The sequence below is a fragment of the Pan paniscus genome, chromosome 8, assembly GCF_029289425.2.
Source record: "Pan paniscus chromosome 8, NHGRI_mPanPan1-v2.0_pri, whole genome shotgun sequence".
NCBI classification, from domain to species: Eukaryota; Metazoa; Chordata; class Mammalia; order Primates; family Hominidae; genus Pan; species Pan paniscus.
In genome coordinates this window covers 102,852,714-102,870,982 of record NC_073257.2, presented here as the reverse complement: position 1 = coordinate 102,870,982, position 18,269 = coordinate 102,852,714, and the positions used below count along the sequence as shown (strand labels likewise).

The following is an 18,269-nucleotide window of genomic DNA, read 5'->3' as shown; positions in this document are numbered from 1 at the left end:
AGAACAAGGTCTGATTTCAGAGCTTTTCAGGCTTTAGATTTATGGTTAAGAAATTGTGGACCTGTAAGTAGTCTTAACTGTGCATTACTCAAGATACTAAGTGTCCTATTGAAGGCACTTTTATTATCGCTGTTTTACAGATAAGAAAGCTGAGGCTCCGAGAGGTTGACAAATATGCCTAAGGTTGCAGAACTAATAAGTGACCAGTCTGGGACTTGAAGCCATGGCTCTTTTTCTGTTTCATGGTCTGTGCTCTTAGACTGCTTGCTTCTAAGCAATTGTTGGTGCCTAGATTTGAGGCTTAAAGCTTTGACCAGTGTCAGGGACTGTACTTAACGCTGAGGATAAGGATGAACAAGTTAAAGATGAATACTGCCCAGGCCTTGGAGTCAACAGACCTGAGTTCAGGTCCCAAATTTGACATTTGTAGTTCTGTGGCCACGTAGACATTATTTAACTTCTTTGAGATTCAGGATAGTCATCTATGACATAGGAAATACTAATGCCTTCCTCATAGGTTTGTGATAGTTAATTGGGTTGGTGTAGGTGAAGTCTTTTGTTGCATGCCTGGCTAACACCAATTGTGCTGATAAATGTGAGCTGTTACACTTATTAGTAGTGTTGTTGTGTTAATATTATGCTTCTCTAGTAAGGAACATATTGTTCTGAATAGAGGAGTCAGGTCTCTAGAAAAATTTGAACAGTTCTTAAAAGTTGAAGGAGTTGAAAGAATAAGACAAACTCCATGCCTGTGTCACACAGGATTCCCTTCTCTGGGTTGCGGTGGCTGCTGTAAGTGTTGGGTGTTGAGGACACTTGCATTGCATACTGCAGCTAAGTTTTCTGCATGTTTGGGGTGGGAGAATGAAGCAGCCTATCTGATCACTTGGCTTTACTCCTTTCCAGTGTCATTCCAGGCACTTTTATTATCCCCATTTTACAGATGAGAAAGCTGCTGTCACTCCCTGCCATCAGTTAGATTTTGGGTTACGATGACAATTAAGGTATTATGGACTATCAGATCTAGTCCTTCACAGATTTAAGATAGAATCTAAGCAGTGAGCTCTAACAGAGAGGCCAGATGTGTGTGTGTGTGTGTGTATGTGAGAGAGAGAGACAGATGGAGAGACAGACAGATGGAGAGATGGAGAGGAGAGAGGAAAAGATGATTGCATGCAAACCAAGTTAGAGAAGATGGTGGTGGTGAGATTTATTTAATAAGCAAACTGTTACTGCTTGCCTACTAGATATTTAAGAACTATGAGGATACAAAAGTGGATAAAGACACATTCCCATCCTTAACATGTTATCTAGTTGAGGGTAAATTAAGACTATTTCATTCATGTCAGAAAACTTAGGGCTTTTGAAAGTTAGGTTATAGATACTGCTTTACAGTCAATTCCTGTGTGATAGGACCTTTCTTGAAAGAGATATGAGTCATTTAGCTTCTGGTTGCAAACGATTGTGTTGTTTTATTAGCACTTCTGTCAATAAAAACCCTGGTATTCTCTGGTCTGTTTTCCAACAGCCTTTTTGTGCCTGAAGACTTCTTAAGGACCCCTGCAAAATGATGGCTCCTAGATCAAACCTAAGTGCTCACTCTTCTGATGTTGTATGTTAAAGTAAATCTGGGATTGGGGACTATCTCTAGTGCATCTGTTTGGGGAGCTTTATTTCACCCATTTATCCTGTTTGTATTATCACTTTCATCATGGCCTCTGTTCTGATTCAAATCCCTGAGTATTCTGTTTTTCTGGGCATGCTTATAACATATTCCATTCTCTAAAAGAGAGGCAGCTACATAGCTTTCTTCCTTTTAAATGGTTTTTCTTCATCTGGAACATGAGGCAGAACCATCTACCAAAAAGGTGCTATCAATATTTATGGTCAAACATGGGGAGACTTAAAAGGCATGCTCCAATCCATCCATAATCAATCTGGTCCAGTTGCCTGAATATTTCAGAATTATATTCCGGGAAATGTATATTCTGTATGTTTGGATTGAAAAGTCTCTGCTATTTTCAGTAAAAGTCTTTGAAAATTCTTTCATACTGATGAAAGGATTGTCTTACAATTTTTCATTTGATAGTTTTCTGAGTTCCACAGGCCCCTACTAATTGAGCTTCTTTTCTGGGCCACAAAGGTGATAGCCCTTTATTAGCAACTCCTTAGCATAATAAAATTGCCTTTTCTTATTATGTGAGTTATACGGGATTTATCTTTTTGCTTTTTTAATATTTATTGACTACCTAATCTATGTTGGTTACTCTTCCTTATCATAAGCAAGGCAAATAACACCTTTGCTCTCTAGGATCTTATATTCTAGTAAGAATAAACAGGTAGATAAGAAACAGATAAGTTAAAACACACACATTAATTTGTTAGTAATAAGTATCACGCACAATTAAAATAGGGCAATGTGTAAGAGTGGGTGATCATGGAGGGCCTTTCTGAGGAGGTGACATGTAACTGAGATGTAAATGACATGAAGGAGCCAGCTGTGTGAAGATCAGGAAAAAGAACTTTCTAGGCAAAGGCAGCAGCTGGCAGAAAGGCCCTGGGCCAGTGTGATTGGAGTAGAGAGACAAAAGGAAAACCTGGAAGGAGATGAGATTAGAGAAGTGTTGCAAATTATATTGGGATTCAGACCAGGTAAAGAGTTTGGACTTTATTCTAAGTGCGGCAGAACCACTGGAGACTTTGAAACATAGGGTGAAATGGTCTGGCTTTTAATTTTAATGGTTCATTGTGGTTACTTTGTGGAGAATGAAATGGAGGAGGGTGAGAATGAAAAGTTGGAGACCAATGGGAAGGCTTCTACGTTAGTCAAGGCAAGAGGTAATCGTAGCTTGGACTGGGTTGGAGTAGTGGAGACAGAGACAACTGGAGAAATTCCGGATCTGTCTTGGAGGTGTATCGGCAGGCCTTGCTGATGGACTGGATGTAGGCGCTGAGGGAGACAGGCATGAAGGATGACTCTTGTGCTTTTGGCTCAAGCAATTCAGTAGATGGTGATACTGTTTACCAAGACATGATGGTAGTAGAATTGGTGGTAAAAATCAAGAGTTCTATTTTGATTGATAAATTTTATATCAATAGACATTTGAATATGAGTCTAGAATTCCAGAAAGAAGTCAGGACTAGAGGTAAAAAGTTGGTTGTGATTGTAAATGATATTTCAGGCAATGGTGTGGGAGACAGCAGATAGGAAAAGGGGTTTAAACACCAAGCTTTGAGGGATAAAATGTTTGGAGGTTAAGAGAAGGACCCAGCAATGCTTAAAAAGGGATGGTTAGTCAGTGCGATATGAGGAACACCTGTCATGGAAATTAAGGGGAAAGTGTTTTGACAAAGATGGAATATAATCACATTGGTGACCTTGAAGTCATTGGTGATCTTGAACAGTTTTAGTGAAGCAGTCAGATGGAAGCCAGCAAGAGTTAGGTAAAGAGAAAATGAGAGGAAAGGAGAGACGGCAGCTAGAAGCAACTCTTCCAAGAAGTTTTGCTGATAGGCACTCACCTGGAAGTCAAAGGACCTGGATTCCAGCCCAGATGTGCCGCACTGTAGTCTGATGATAATTGTTTGTGTTAGTCATTTTCTGTTGTTATAACAGAATACCACAGATTGGGTAGCTTATGAAGAAAATAATTTTATTTAGCACAGTGTTCTGGAAGCTGGGAAGTTCAAGAGCTTAGTGCCAACATCTGGTGACAGCCTTCTTGCTGCATCATAGCATGTTGAGAGGGCAAGAGCCAGAGAGCTAGAGAGAGAGTTCACTTTATAACAAAGCCACTCTGGAGATAACGAGCCCACTCCCATGGTAGTGACATTAATCCATTCATGAAGGCAGAGGGATTAAGTTTCCAACACATGAACTTTTAGGCAACACATTCAACCATATCATTGTTTATGTAAGTGTCTTATATTCCATTAGGATGCACAAAAACTTTGAGGTCCTTATTCACTTCAACTTCCTAATACTTAAAAAGTTCTTGGCACATGGTAAATACTTAAACACATTTTAGTTGAATGAATGGATGGATAAATTAATGAATATTCTACTAGAGTAGAAACACTTTAGGCTCAAGACCACGTCTGATTAATCTTCTACAGGCCGTGCAAACTAGTCAGGATGCAAAAATATTTCTAAATGAATAAATGACTCTAATGAACTGAGGGGTATAGTAGGGAAGCTGGGGCCAGGAAAGTCCAGAGATGGGAGCTGTTTAGACCAAGGTTCTCATAGGACTGGGTAAGACCTGGGACTGAGGTTTAAGGGTATAGAAAGCTGTTGAAGTAGAAGACAGGGGATAGGATATAGGTTCTTCTGCATTTGTCTCTGACTCCCTAACTATGACCTTACGTAAGTTGTTATGTCTTATCTCCAAACCGTATTCCTCATGATGATAGAAATATCTCTGTAGAGTTAATGTGAGGATTTAATGAGATTACATTCACAGCTGAACATGGTGGCTCATGCCTGTGATCCCAGCACTTTGGGAAGCCAAGGTGGGAGAATTAGTCGAGCTCAGGAGTTCAAGACCAGCCTGGGCAATATAGCAAGACACCATCTCTACAAAAAAAAAAAAAAATTCTGGTGTGGTGGTACACGCCTGTAAGTCCTAGCCACTCAGGAGGCTGAGGTGAAAGGATTGCTTGGGCCCCAGAGGTCAAGGCTACAGTGAGGTGTGTCATACCACTGTACTCCAGTGTGAGCAACAGAGCAAGACCCTGTCTCAAATTTAAAAAAAATTTTAATTAACAATATATATTCATAAAGAGTTTAGTCAATGGCTTGACTCATATAAACACCCACTGACAGGCAGCATTGTTATTAATACTATTGGTAATATTGTTCGATACTGACCTGTACCAGGGACTTAGGTTATACCACCAGTGAGTTAGGGCAGCTTTCTGGGATTAAGGAGTTATTTGAATGGGAGGGCTTGCTGATGTTCTTTCTGACTTTCCGTTTTCATCCTAAAAGGAATAAATAAATCAAGTTTACCTTTGGGAAAAACCTGTATTGGGGCTTGATGAGGCTTCAGGGAATGCCATCCTGCCCTCCAAAGCACCCTATGTGTTTATTGATGTCAGCAATGGGGGCCAAAGTGTATCCAATGATCGAGTTCAGATGCTGCTCAAGGTAAGTCAGTGGCTTGAATTCATTCATGCTGAGGTGGGATCAGTAGGTCAGTCGGGAAGGATACGTAATTTGTGTCTTATATAATGTTTTAGCGAATGGGGAGGGTTTGGGTGCATCATCACACCTCAGATAGCATCCAAGTTGTTCTTGCCCTTTCCTTGTGTACTTCCTGAGTGTCATATATTCTCCTGTGCTTCCATACCCCAGTACAAGTTGTTTCCTCTGCTTGGAGTGCTCTACCCTTGTCTGCCTATTTCCTAAACATTCTTTGAGATTCAGCTAAAGTGCCACAGCCTTTGGAAAGCTGTCTCTGACACTGAGGTCTGGGTTAGGTGTCCCTCTCAAGCTCTCCCTTAGTCCCCTGAGCTTCCTTCTCTACTCTCATCATGCTGAATTGTAATTGTTTATATTTCTGGGTCCCTTGCACACCAAATGCCGAGGTCCTTCGGGACAGGGCATCTTATTTATCTGTGTTTTCTTCCAGCTCCTATTGGTATGTGGAAGGTGCTCAATAAATGTTTGGTGGATTAGTGGTTGAGTGAATGAATGAATGAAACAAGAAAACAAGCAATAGTTGACTGTTTAATCAGGTCTTGGTATAAAACAGGTAGGCAGAGGAATATGAAAGAGAGACATAGAAGCTGCACCACTGATGACCCAGTTCTGCCTTGGTGGGTTGTGTTTTTTTCTTCCCTGAGTGGAGACCTCATCATAGCTGCCAGGACCATTTGTTCTGTGACTTTGAAGGCTTAGCCCTGCTTTATGTGATTTATGAGGACACTGCCAATTTCATTCCCAGGATGTTCTGTCATTAAGGTCTTCCTGTAAGGGTGGTCAGTACAATGGGATTTTACCTGCATAGCTCATTATATGAACATCTCCAGCATGGGGATGGTTTAGCTTATTGGGTTACTTTCCAAGCCCTAGAGGCAAGACTAGACACTGGAAATAGTATGATAACTATAGTGATTTCAAATATACCTATACAGAATGGGAAATCATAAGATGAACTCTAACCTTATCTCCAGAACCTCCCAAAACATACACATTACTACATCTTGGGTGAGTCAGAGGCATTTTTACATTTCCACAGTGGTTCTTGTCTTGATTCTTCTTCCAGGGAATAGCAAATTTTTCCTGGAAAATTCCTAGGGACTATAACATTTCCTGTCCCAAGATATCACTTGTATGCAGCCTTGTGATAGACTGTAAAAACTGTCCCCAATTCTTCCTGTTCCTACATGCACACCCCTCTGAAGGGTGACTTTGCACCCCTTCCTGCACAGAATTTAGAATTGGCCTTATAACTTGCTTTACCTAATGGGATCTTAGCAAACATGACACAAGCAGAGACGTGAAAAGGGGTGTTCATTGCAGTTGGCCTTCTTTTGGGGACCCTGTGACTGCTAGCTACCATGTGAAGAAGGCCTCATTGGACAATGAGAGACCCATGGCCTACTCATTCTATTTCCTTGGCTGCCAGTCACCAGTTGAGTGAATGAATGAAGTTATTATAGATTGTCCAGACATGAGCAGATCTATCACCTGGCCACAGACACAGAGAAAACCCAACTGAGATGATCTGAACCTGCCTGGACTGGAACAGCCCAGCTGACTCATAGAAGAGCAAGCTGAATAAAAGGCTGTGGTTTAAGCCGCAAGGTTTTGCAGTAGTTTGTTATACAGAAAAAGCTAACTGATGTAGCAGGCCTTTAGTGATTTCCCCCTACCCCCCGAATTTATGTGTCCATATTTATGTATTCAGATTATAACACAATGTTCATCTCCATCATGTTCTTTGGATGGTTGTTCATGAGTCTGCCTCCGCAGTAGACTTTGGATACTCCAAGGGTAGGAGCACTATCTGGAGGGCTAGTAGGATTTGCACACCTAAGGCCTAGCCCAGTGCCAGGGACTAAGAATGTGCTCTGGAAATGTGGATGGACTCCATGAATGTGTGTGTGCAGCTCAACTTTTGAATCTTGGCTTCTGTGTCACCAGTAGCTCCTTTATTTATTTCCCTCCTACTCCTCAGCTGGGTATATAAAACCTGATGTTTGCTATATTCTTGAAATTTTCTATTTTCACATTCTCTTTTGCAGTAAGCGTGCCTTTTACCTATCCTTGTAATTTCTTACTATACCTATAGATAGACAACAGCAAAGTGCCCCCAAGTTTTTTCAAGATAGGATTATGTAGTCATAAAAGACACTAGCCAAAATAAAGCCTTTTGATAATAATCCAAGTTTCCTTTTTCTAAATTACATCTTTCAAATAGCATTATGTGATGATTGATTTTTATTTCATTTAGATTTAATTTTATTTTCAATGTGTAAGTTTCATATTTTCAAAATGAACAATCTTCCCAATGAAAGCTATTAATTTCATCTTGTCTAAGGTGATAAATCATTTACTGTGTCTCTTCACTAAAATCCCTGATTATTACTGGCATTTTGGGAACCCCAGGAAGTCATGTGAAGGAGGCCTCCAGAGACAAAATGAAGGAAAAGGAAGGTAACTCAGATAAAAGCCATTAACAACTCCCCAAGAAATTTTTGTCAAATAAATCCTCAATGTAAGATTAATAATAAATGTTACTATTTATTAGTCAGACCCTGTGTTACATGCTGAATATCTCTTTTAATCTTTACTACAACCCCATGCGGTACGTTCTATTACCCTCCTTTTACAAATAAGGAAAGGCTTAGATAATTTAATCAGGTTACCTAGAGTCAGAACCTGGAATCGAACAAGCATGGGTCTGCTTTCAGAGCTGGTGCCTTAACTCTTAAGCTTCACAGACAAGGGAATGTAAAATATGGTCTGTTCATGGTAAATCATGTATCCTATTTTAAAAAGATAAAAATCAAATAACATATCTAGAGCTTGGAAGGTCCCCTAGAGGCATGATCTCGACACTCTGGAATATTCTCTACAGTGGTGGAGTAGGGGCTGACCTTGGTGTGTACTTTGGTTCATACCCATTTCTAATGGCCTAGGACTTTCAGGCTTGGCATGCCCAAGGTCAGTTGAGGTCGAGCTATCCTCACAACTACCAGAGAATGTTAAAACTGGAAGGGACCTGTGCTAGTTCATGTCTCCAAGTCTACTCCACCCTCCTCCACCCCATCCTCTTCCCTGGGAAACTGACATGCTGTTTGGCTTCAATGGGTTCAGCCAGTGGAGAGTCCAGGGAAGGATATCAGAGGGAGTGGGAAGGTGGAGAGTAGACTCCCTGCTTGTAGGCCCACTTTCCACTGGCTGTGCCCTTGTCTGGAAGTCACTGGTCTTTTTTAGAGGGCCTTTGCTGCATGACTCCTCCCTTCTGGACCATGTTTTGTCCTCTTCCCTCCTCCCTGTGGGCCTGGGATGGCGAATGTTCTGTTGCTGAACTCTTATGGTTTTCCTACTGAGAGGTGACAGCATGCTGGCAGCCCTCGCAGCCCTCGCTCACTCTCGGTGCCTCCTCAGCCTCGGTGCCCATTCTGGCCATGCTTGAGGAGCCCTTCAGCCCGCCGCTGCACTGTGGGAGCCCTTCTTTGGGCTGGCTGAGGCCGGAGCCGGCTCCCTCAGCTTTCGGGAAGGTGTGGAGAGAGAGGCACGAGCGGGAACCGGGTCTGCGCGCGGAGCTTGCGGGCCAGCTGGAGTTCCGGGTGGGTGTGGGCTTGGCGGGCCCGCACTCGGAGCGGCCGGCTGGCCCTGCCGCCCCGAGCAGTGAGGGGCTTAGCACCTGGGTCAGCAGCTGCAGAGGGTGTGCCGGGTCCCCCAGCAGTGCTGGCCCACCTGTGCTGCGCTCGATTTCTAGCCGGGCCTTAGCTGCCTCCCCTCGGGGCAGGGCTTGGGACCTGCATCCCGCCATGCCTGGGTCTCCCCTACACCCACCGTGGCCTCCTGCACTGCCTGAGCCTCGCCGACGAGCACCACCCCCTGCTCCATGGCGCCTGGTCCCATCCACCACCCAAGGGCTGAGGAGTGCGCCCGCATGGCGTGGGACTGGCAGGCAGCTCCACCTGCAGCCCCAGTGCCAGATCCACTGGGTGAAGCCAGCTGGGCTCCTGAGTCTGGTGGGGACTTGGAGAATCTTTATGTCTAGCTAAGGGATTGTAAATACACCAATCAACACTCTGTATCTAGCTCAAGGTTTGTAAACACACCAATCAGCACCCTATGTCTAGCTCAGGGTTTGTGAATGCGCCAGTCGGCACTCTGTATCTAGTTAATCTGGTGGGGACTCGCAGAACCTTTATGTCTAGCTAAGGGATTGTGAATGCACCAAACAACACTCTGTATCTAACTCAAGGGATTGTAAGTACACCAGTCAGCACTCTGTGCCTAGCTCAGGGTTTGTAAATACACCAATCGACACTGTGTATCTAGCTAATCTAGTGGGGACGTGGAGAACTTTTGTGTCTAGCTCAGGGATTGTAAACGCACCAATCAGCACCCTGTCAAAACGGACCAATCAACTCTCTGTAAAACAGACCAATCGGCTGTCTGTAAAATGGACCAATCAGCAGGTTGTGGGTGGGGCCAGATAAGAGAATAAAAGCAGGCTGCCCGAGCCAGCAGTGGCAACCCGCTGGGGTACCTTTCCACGGTGTGGAAGCATTGTTTTTGGTGTTTGCAATAGATCTTGCTACTGCTCAATTTTTGGGTCCACACTGCTTTTATGAGCTGTAACACTCACAGCGAAGATCTGCAGCTTCACTCCTGAAGTCAGCGAGACCACGAACCCACTGGGAGGAACGAACAACTCCAGACGTGCCGGCTTAAGAGCTGTAACACTAACCGCCAAGGTCTGCAGCTTCACTCCTGAGTCAGCGAGACCACGAACCCACCAGAAGGAAGAGACTCCGAACACATCCGAACATCAGAAGGAACAAACTCCGGACACGCTGCCTTTAGGAACTGTAACACTCACGGCGAGGGTCCACGGCTTCATTCTTGAAGTCAGTGAGACCCAGAGCCTACCAATTCCGGACACACTACTCCAGCCCATGGCTCTGCAAATAGTCTTCATGAACTACCGTAATTGGAATGTGCAATCTATTTCTTGCTGAGACCCTGATTGATACAGAATTTTAGAGATTATGTAGTACAACCTTCACATTTTATGAAGAGAAAACCACAGTGTAGAGAGTAAGTGCCTGCTTGAAGCAACTGCTAAGTGGCAGAGCCTGAACTCTAAAGGTGCACCGGACTGACCTCTTGTCTGGAGATTCTCCAACATAACCCCAGTGTGGAAAGACCAGTGAGTAGCACAACATTAGTTGGAGTAGGCGTTTATTTTATTTTTAACTTTTTTTGTGGAGCATCGTAACTGGGCCAAAGCTTGTTTGCTTGCTTTTTTTTTTTTTTTTTTTTCCGAGACAGGGTCTCACTTTGTCACCCAGGCTGGAGTGCAGTGGCGCCATCTTGGCTTACTGCTGCCTCCATCTCCCGGGTTTAAGCGATCCTCCCACTTCAGCCCTCCAAGTACCTGGGACTACAGGCACGCACCACCACACCTGGTAAATATTTTTGTATTTTTTGTAGAGATGGGGTTTCATTATGTTGCTCAGGCTGGTCTCAAACTCCTGGGCACAAGCTATCTGCCTACATCGGCCTCCCAAAGTGCTAGAATTACAGGCGTGAGCCACTGCGCCTGGCTGGCCAAATCTTTCTATAGTGACTTTTGCCCGCGTTATTGCTCAGCTGTGCTTAGGCAACTTTTCAGCTATGATTTTTGCCTTTTCTTAGGTGTTCCAGAGTAAAAAATTCCATGAACGGGCTTCTGTGTTTTATCTGGTTACAAATTTAGAAGCTGTGTAAGCAAGTGGTTTGTGTGTGAGTGTAATTAATGCCTTCAGGTAAATGGTTTTTGTTCTTTAATAATTGCAGAGTATTCATCAGTTTAATAACACCCATGAACCAAAATGGCAGTGAATCAGGATCTTCTTCAAAGGAAGACTGTTGTTACAGTTTATTGGTAACAATTATTGAGTGGTATTCAAGTTTGGATTACTGAGGTTCGCTGTTGGTGGGTATACTGACACAAGATAAACAGTCAATAAATATTCGTCAAATTTTAGGATTGTTTTCTCTATTACTGTGAGAAATGTCATTGGTATTTTGATATGGATTGCATTGAATCTGTAGATTGCTTTGGTTAATATGGACATTTTAACAATATTGATTCTTCCAATCCATGAACATGAAACATTTTTCCTTTTTTTGTATGTGTTCTCTTCAATTTCTTTCACTTCTTTGGTTAATTCCTAGGTATTTAATTTTATTTGTAGCTATTGTAAATGGGATTACTTGATTTCTTTTTCAGGTTGTTTGCTGTTGGCATATAGAAATGCTACTGATTTCTGTATATTGATTTTGTATGTTGAAACATTACTGAGTTTATCAGTTCCGATAGTTTTTTGTTTTGCGTGTGGAGTTTTCAGGTTTTTCCAAATGTAAGTTCATATAATCTGCAAACAAGGACAGTTTGACTTCTTTCCAATTTGAATGCCTCTTATATCTTTCTCTTGTCTGATTGCTCTAGCTAGGACTTCCAGTACTGTGTTGAATAACAGTGGCAAAAAGTGGGGATCCTTCACAGGGAGGGGAACATCACACACCAGGGCCTGTCGGGGTGGGGGGCTAGGGGAGGGATAGCATTAGGAGACTAATGTAGGTGACAGGTTGAAGGGTGCAGCAAACCACCATGGCACGTGTATACCTATGTAACAAAACTGCATGTTTTTCACATGTATCCCAGAACTTAAAGTATAAAAAAAAATGATTTGACAACCCCAAAAAAAGAAAAGTGGGGATCATTATCGTGTTCTAGATTTTAGAGAAAAGGTTTTCACTTGTTCCCCATTCAGTATCATACTAGTTGTGGGTCTGTCATATATTGTTTTTATTATATTTAGGTATGTTACTTCTACACTCAGTTTTTTGAGGGTTTTTATCATGCTGAGGGATCCTGAATTTTATCAAATGTCTTTTTCAGCATCAGCTGAAATGATATATGGGTTTTGTCCTTCATTCTGCTAATATAATGTATCACATTGGTTGATTTACATATGTTGAACTATGCTTGCATACCTGGGATAAATCCCACTTGGTCATGATGAATGATCTTTTTAGTATGTTGTTGAATTTGGTTTGCAAGATTTTTTTGAGGATTTTTGCTTCAATATTCATCAGGGATATTAGCCTGTACTTTACTTTTTTTTTTCTTTCTTTCTTTTTTTTTTTTAATTTTCAACCCCCTGAGACTTCTACATCCTATCTAGTTTTCTTATTTTTTGGATGCGTTTTCATCTGGTGTTGGCATCAGGGTAATACTGTTCTCATAAAATGAGTTTAGAAGTATTCTATTTTTCAGAATAGTTTTAGTAGTATTGATTTTTTAAAAAATGTTTTGTGAAATGAAGCAGTGAAGCCATTGGGTCCTGGGCTTTTCTTTGCTGGGAGATTCTTTATTACAGCTTCTATCTCATTACTTGTTATCGGTATGTTCAAATTTTGGATTTCTTTATGGTTCAATCTTGGTAAGTTGTATGTGTCTAAGAATTTATCCATTTCTTCTAGGTTTTCCAATTTAGTGGCATATTAAGCCTCTCATAATCCTTCGAGTTTCTGCAGTATCAGTTATAATGCCTTTCTTTTTCATCTCTGATTTTATTTATTTGGGTCTTCTCTATTTTTCCTTAGTTTGGCTAAAGGTTTGTCAAGTTTGTTTATGTTTTCAGAAAACCAAGATTTCATTTTGTTGGTCTTTTGCATGGTTTTCTTCATTTCAATTTCATTTATTTCTGCTCTGATATTTATTATTTGTCTACTGATTTTAGGTTCTGTTTGCTCTTGATTTTCCAGTTCTTTAAGATGTATTGTTAGGTTGATTACTTGATGTCTTTCTACTTTTTTTATGTAGGCACTTATAACTATAAATTTCTCTCATTACTGCTTTCACTATATCCCACAGGTTTTGATATGTTGTTTCCATTATCATTTGTTTCGATAAATTTTTTGATTCGCTTCTTAATTTCTTCATTGACAACTGGTCATTCAGGAGTGTATTATTTAATTTCCGTGTGTTTGTGTGGTTTCCAAGATTTTGCTTGTTATTCATTTCTTGTTTTATTCCATTGTGGTCAGAGAAGATACTTATTATTTCAGTTTTTTTGAATGTGTTAAGACTTGTTTTGTGTCCTAATATATGGTCTATCCTTGAGAATGATCCATGTGCTGAGAAGATTGTGTTCTCCAGCCATTGGATGAAATATTCTGTAAATATCTATTAGGTCAATTTGGTCCATGGTGCAGATTAAGTTCTTTGTTGATTTTCTTTCTGGGTGATCTGTCCAATGCTGAAAGTGGGGTGTTGAGGTCTCCTGCTATCATTGTATTGGGGTTTATCTCTCTCTTTAGCTCTAACATTTTCTTTATATATCTGGGTATTTCAGTGTTGGGTAGATATGTATTTACAATTGTTATATCCTCTTGCAGAATTGACCCTTTTATCATTATACAATGACCTTCTTTGTCTCTTTTTATGATTTTTGTCTTGAATTCTATTTTGTCTGATAAAAGTATAGCTACTCTTCCTCTTTTTGGTTTTCACTTGCTTAGAAAGTCTTTTTCCATTCTTTTTTTTCAGTTTATGTGTGTCTTTATAGGTGAAGTATGTTAGTGTGTTTTTAGTAGGCAACAGAACACTGGGTCTGTTTTTTAAAAATCCATTCAGCCACTCTGTCTTTTTTGACTAATTTTTGGTTTAATTTTTATTTTTAGTAGAGACATGGTCTCACTTTGTTGCCCAGGCTGGTCTCAAATTCCTGTGCTCTAGCAATCCTCTGCCCTTGGCCTCCCAAAGTGCTGAGATTACAAGTGTGAGCCAACATACCCAGCCTACTCTGTGTCTTTTCATTGGAGAGTTTAGTCCATTTACATTCATTGTTGTTATTAATAAGTAAGGACTTACTTCAGCCATTTTTAATTTATTTTCTGGTTGTTTTGTGTTTTTCTCTTCCTTCTTTCCTTCCTTTCTGTCTTCCTTTTATTAAAGGTTATTTTCTCTAGTGGTATGGTTGAATTTCTTTCTTTTTATTTTTTGTGTATTTGTGGTATGTTTTGTTTTGTTTTGCAGTTACTATGAGGCTTGCAAATAATAATTTATAGCCCAGTATTTTATTCATGTATTTATTTTATCATTATTATTATTTTTTTTATTTTTTGAGATGGAGTCTCGCTGTGTCACCCAGGCTGGAGTGCAGTGGCATGATCTTGGCTCACTGCAAGCTCCGCCTCCTGGGTTCATGCCATTCTCCTGCCTCAGCCTCCTGAGCAGCTGGGACCACAGGCGCCCGCCACCACACCCGGCTAATTTTTTGTATTTTTAATAGAGATGGGGTTTCACCATGTTAGCCAGGATGGTCTTGATCTCCTGAGCTTGTGATCTGCCCGCCTCAGCCTCCCAAAGTGCTGGGATTACCCCAGTATTTTAAACTTATGACAACTTAACACTGATTGCATAAACAAGCAATAAGTAATAAAAACTCTACACTTCACCTTCATCCTCTTGCTTTTAAACTTTTTGTTGTTTCTATTTATATCTTATAGTACTGTCTGTGCCTTAAAAAGTTATTATTTTTATCAGTTCATCTTTTAGTCTTTCCACTCAAGAGGTGAATAGTTAACATACCACAATTACAGTGTTATCATATTCTGTGTTTTTTTGTTTACTTATTATTATCAGTGAGTTTTATACCTTCAGATGATTTCTTATTGCTCATTTACTTCCTTTACTTTCAGACTGAAAAAATTCCGTTTACTTGTAGGACAGGTCTGCTGTTGATAAAATACCTCAGCTTTTGTTTGTCTGGGCAAGTCTTTATTTCTCCTTCATGTTTGAAGGATATTTTCACCAGATATATTATTCTAGGGTAAAAGTTTTTTTTTCTTTAGTATTTTAAATATGTATGCCACTCTTTCCTGGCCTATAAGGTTTCCACTGAAAAGTCTGCTGCCAGACATATTAGAGCTCATAGTATGTTGTTTCTTTTCTCTTGCTACTTTCAGGATCTTTTCTTTATCTTCGACCTTTGGGAGTTTGTTAAATGCTTTGATGTAGTCTTCTTTGGGTTAAATCTGCTTGGCATTCTTTAATCTTCTTTTACTTGGATATTGATAGCTTTCTCTAGGTTTGTCAAGTTCTCTGTTATCCCTTTGAATAAACTTTCAATGCCTATCTCTCTCTCCACTTCCTCTTTAAGGCCAGTGACTCTTAAACTTGCCTCTTTCATGCTATTTTCTAGTCTTGTAGGTGTGGTTCATTTTTTAAATTTTTTTCATTTTGTCTTCTCTGACTGTGTATTTCCAAATAGCCTGTCTTCAAGCTCACTAATTCTTTCTGATACTTGGTCAGTTCTGCTATTAAGAGACTTTGATGCATTCTTCAGTATGTCAATTTCATTTTTCAACTCTAGAATTTGTTTGATTTTTTTCAAATTATGAATTCCTTTGTTATATTTATCTGATAAGATCCCAAATTCCTTCTCTGTGTTATCTTAAATTTCATTGAGTTTTCTCAAAACTGCTATTTTGAATTCTCTGTCTGAAAGGTCACATATCTCCATCTCTCTGGGATTGGCTCCTGGTGACTTATTTAGTTCATTTTTGAGATCATATTTTCCTGGGTGATCTTGATGCTTGTGGATATTTGTTGGTGTTTGTGCATTGAAGAGTTAGGTATTTATTGTAGTCTTCTCAGGCTGGGCTTGTTTGTACCCATCCTTCTTAGGAAGGTTTTTCAGGTATTTGAAGGGACTTGGATGTTGTGATCTAAGTTTTTGGTCACTGCCGCCATGTCTGCATTAGGCAGCAGCCTTATAGAGGTATAAGCCTGCAGACTCATAGAGGTACTGCCTTGGTGGTTGTGGATGAGATCCTGAAGAATTCTCTCGATTGCCAGGCAGAGACTGTCATATTCTTGCCTTACTTTCTCCTAAACAAATGGAGCTTCTCTCTCTGTGTTGAGTTGCCTGGAGCTGGGAAAGGGGTTATATAAGTACCCCTGTATTCACCACCACTGGGACTGCCCTGGGTCAAAACACTGAGTCTTGCCCAAGGCCCACTGTAACCACTACCTGGCTACTGCCTGTCTGTATTCACTCAAGGCCCTAGGGCTCTACAGCCAGCAGGTGGTAAAGCCAGCCAACCTTCCCCTTCAGGGAGTGGAGTTCCCCAGGGCCCCAGATGGGCCCAGAAAAGCCACCCAGGAGCCAGGACCTGAAGTCAGAAACCAAAGAAATCTGTGCTGGTGCCACAAGGCAATGTCTTTCCCAATAGTTCCTTCCCCTTCCACAAGAAGAGGGGTCTCTCCCCATAGCCACCATTACCCCAGGCCCATGGGGAATACTGCCAGGCTACCACTGATGTTCACTTAAGGCCCAGGAGCTTTTCAGTCAGCTTGTGGTGAATGTTTCCAGGATTGGGACTCACCCTTCAGGGAAATATGTTCCCCTCTGGCCCAGGACAGGTCCAGAAATCCAAGAGCCAAGGCCTGGAATTAGAGAACACCAAGGGCCTGCTTGGTGCTCTACCCAGCTGTGGCCAAACTGGTATCTAAGCTGCAAGACTAAGTCCCCTTTACTCTTTTTTCTGCTTTTCCCAAGAAGGAATCCCTCCCCTTGGCTACCACAGCTGGGAATGTGCTGGGTCACACCTGAAGCCAGTACATCTCAGAGTCTCATCCAAGGCTCACAGTGTGTACTACCTAGATACCACTGCTGATTATTCAGGGCTCAAAGGCTCTTTAGTCAGGAGGTTATTAATCCTGCAAGGACTACATCCTTTCCTTCAAGACAGTGTTTTCCCTTCTGACCCAATGTGTGTCTGGAAATGTCATCTGGGCACTAGGAATGGAATGGGGACCTCAGAACTCTGTTTGGTACCCTATCCTGTTGTGGCTCAGCTGATATCCAAATTGCAAGACAACTCTTTGTTCTTCGCTCTCCTCTCCTTAAGTGGAAGGAAGGAATCTTGTTCAGAGCTGCAAGCTGCACTGCCTGGGATTGGGGGATGGTTAGTACAAGCCCTCCTGTGTTACTCTGTGATCACACTGCTATAAGGGAACTACCTGAGACTCAGTAATTTATGAAGAAAAGGGGTTTAATTGACTCACAGTTCTGAAGGCTCTACAGGAGGCATGGCTTGGGAGACCTCAGGAAACTTAAAATCATGGCAGTAGACAAAGGGGAAGCAAGCATGTCTTCCCCATGGCCAGCAGAAAAAAGAGAGTGAAAGGGGAGGTGCTACACACTTTCAAACAACTGGATCTCATGAGAACTCTATCACGAGAACAGCAAGGGGGAATTTCACCCCCATAATTGAATCAACTCCCACCAGGCTTCTCTTCCAGCATTGAAGATTATAGGTCATTATGAGATTTGGGTGGGGACACAGAGCCAAACTCTATCATTCTGCTCCTGGCCCCTCCCAAATCTCATGTCCTCCTCACATTTCAAAACAATCATGCCTTCCCAACAGTCCCCCAGAGTCTTAACTCATTCCAGCATTAACTCAAAAGTCCAAGTCCAAAGTCTCATGTGAAACAAGGCAAGTCCCTTCCACTATGAGCCTGTAAAATTAAGAACAAATTAGTTACTTCTAAGATACTGTGATAGTACAGACAATGGGTAAATGCTTCCATTCCAAGCGGGAGAAATCAGCCGAAACAAATAAGCTCTATGCAAGTCTGAAACCCAGCAGGACAGTCATTACATCTTAAAGCTCCAAAATAATATTCTTTGACTCCATGTCTCATTTGTAGGCCATACTGACACAAGGGATGGGCTCCCAAGGCCTTGGGCAGCTCCACCCCTGTGTATCTGCAGGGTATAGCCCCCTCGGCTGCTTTTATGGGCTGGTGTTGAGAGCCTGCAGCTTTTCCAGGTGCATGGTGCAAGGTGTCGGTAGATTCTGGGGTCTGGAGGACAGTGGCCCTCTTCTAATAGCTCCACGAGGCAGTGCCCCAGTGGGGATTCTGTGTAGGTACTCTAACTCCACATTTCCCCATACACACTGCCCTAGAAGGGGTTCTCCATGAGGGCTTTGCCCCTGCAGTAGACTTCTGCCT

At 41.7% G+C, this 18,269-nt stretch overlaps 1 protein-coding gene across 4 annotated transcripts in view; it reads left to right on the top strand.

Moving 5' to 3' along the window:
- The window catches only part of HTR7 (5-hydroxytryptamine receptor 7), a 143,051-nt gene that overhangs the window by 17,167 nt on the left and 107,615 nt on the right, over nucleotides 1–18,269 (top strand). The gene's annotated exons all lie outside the window — the stretch shown is intronic.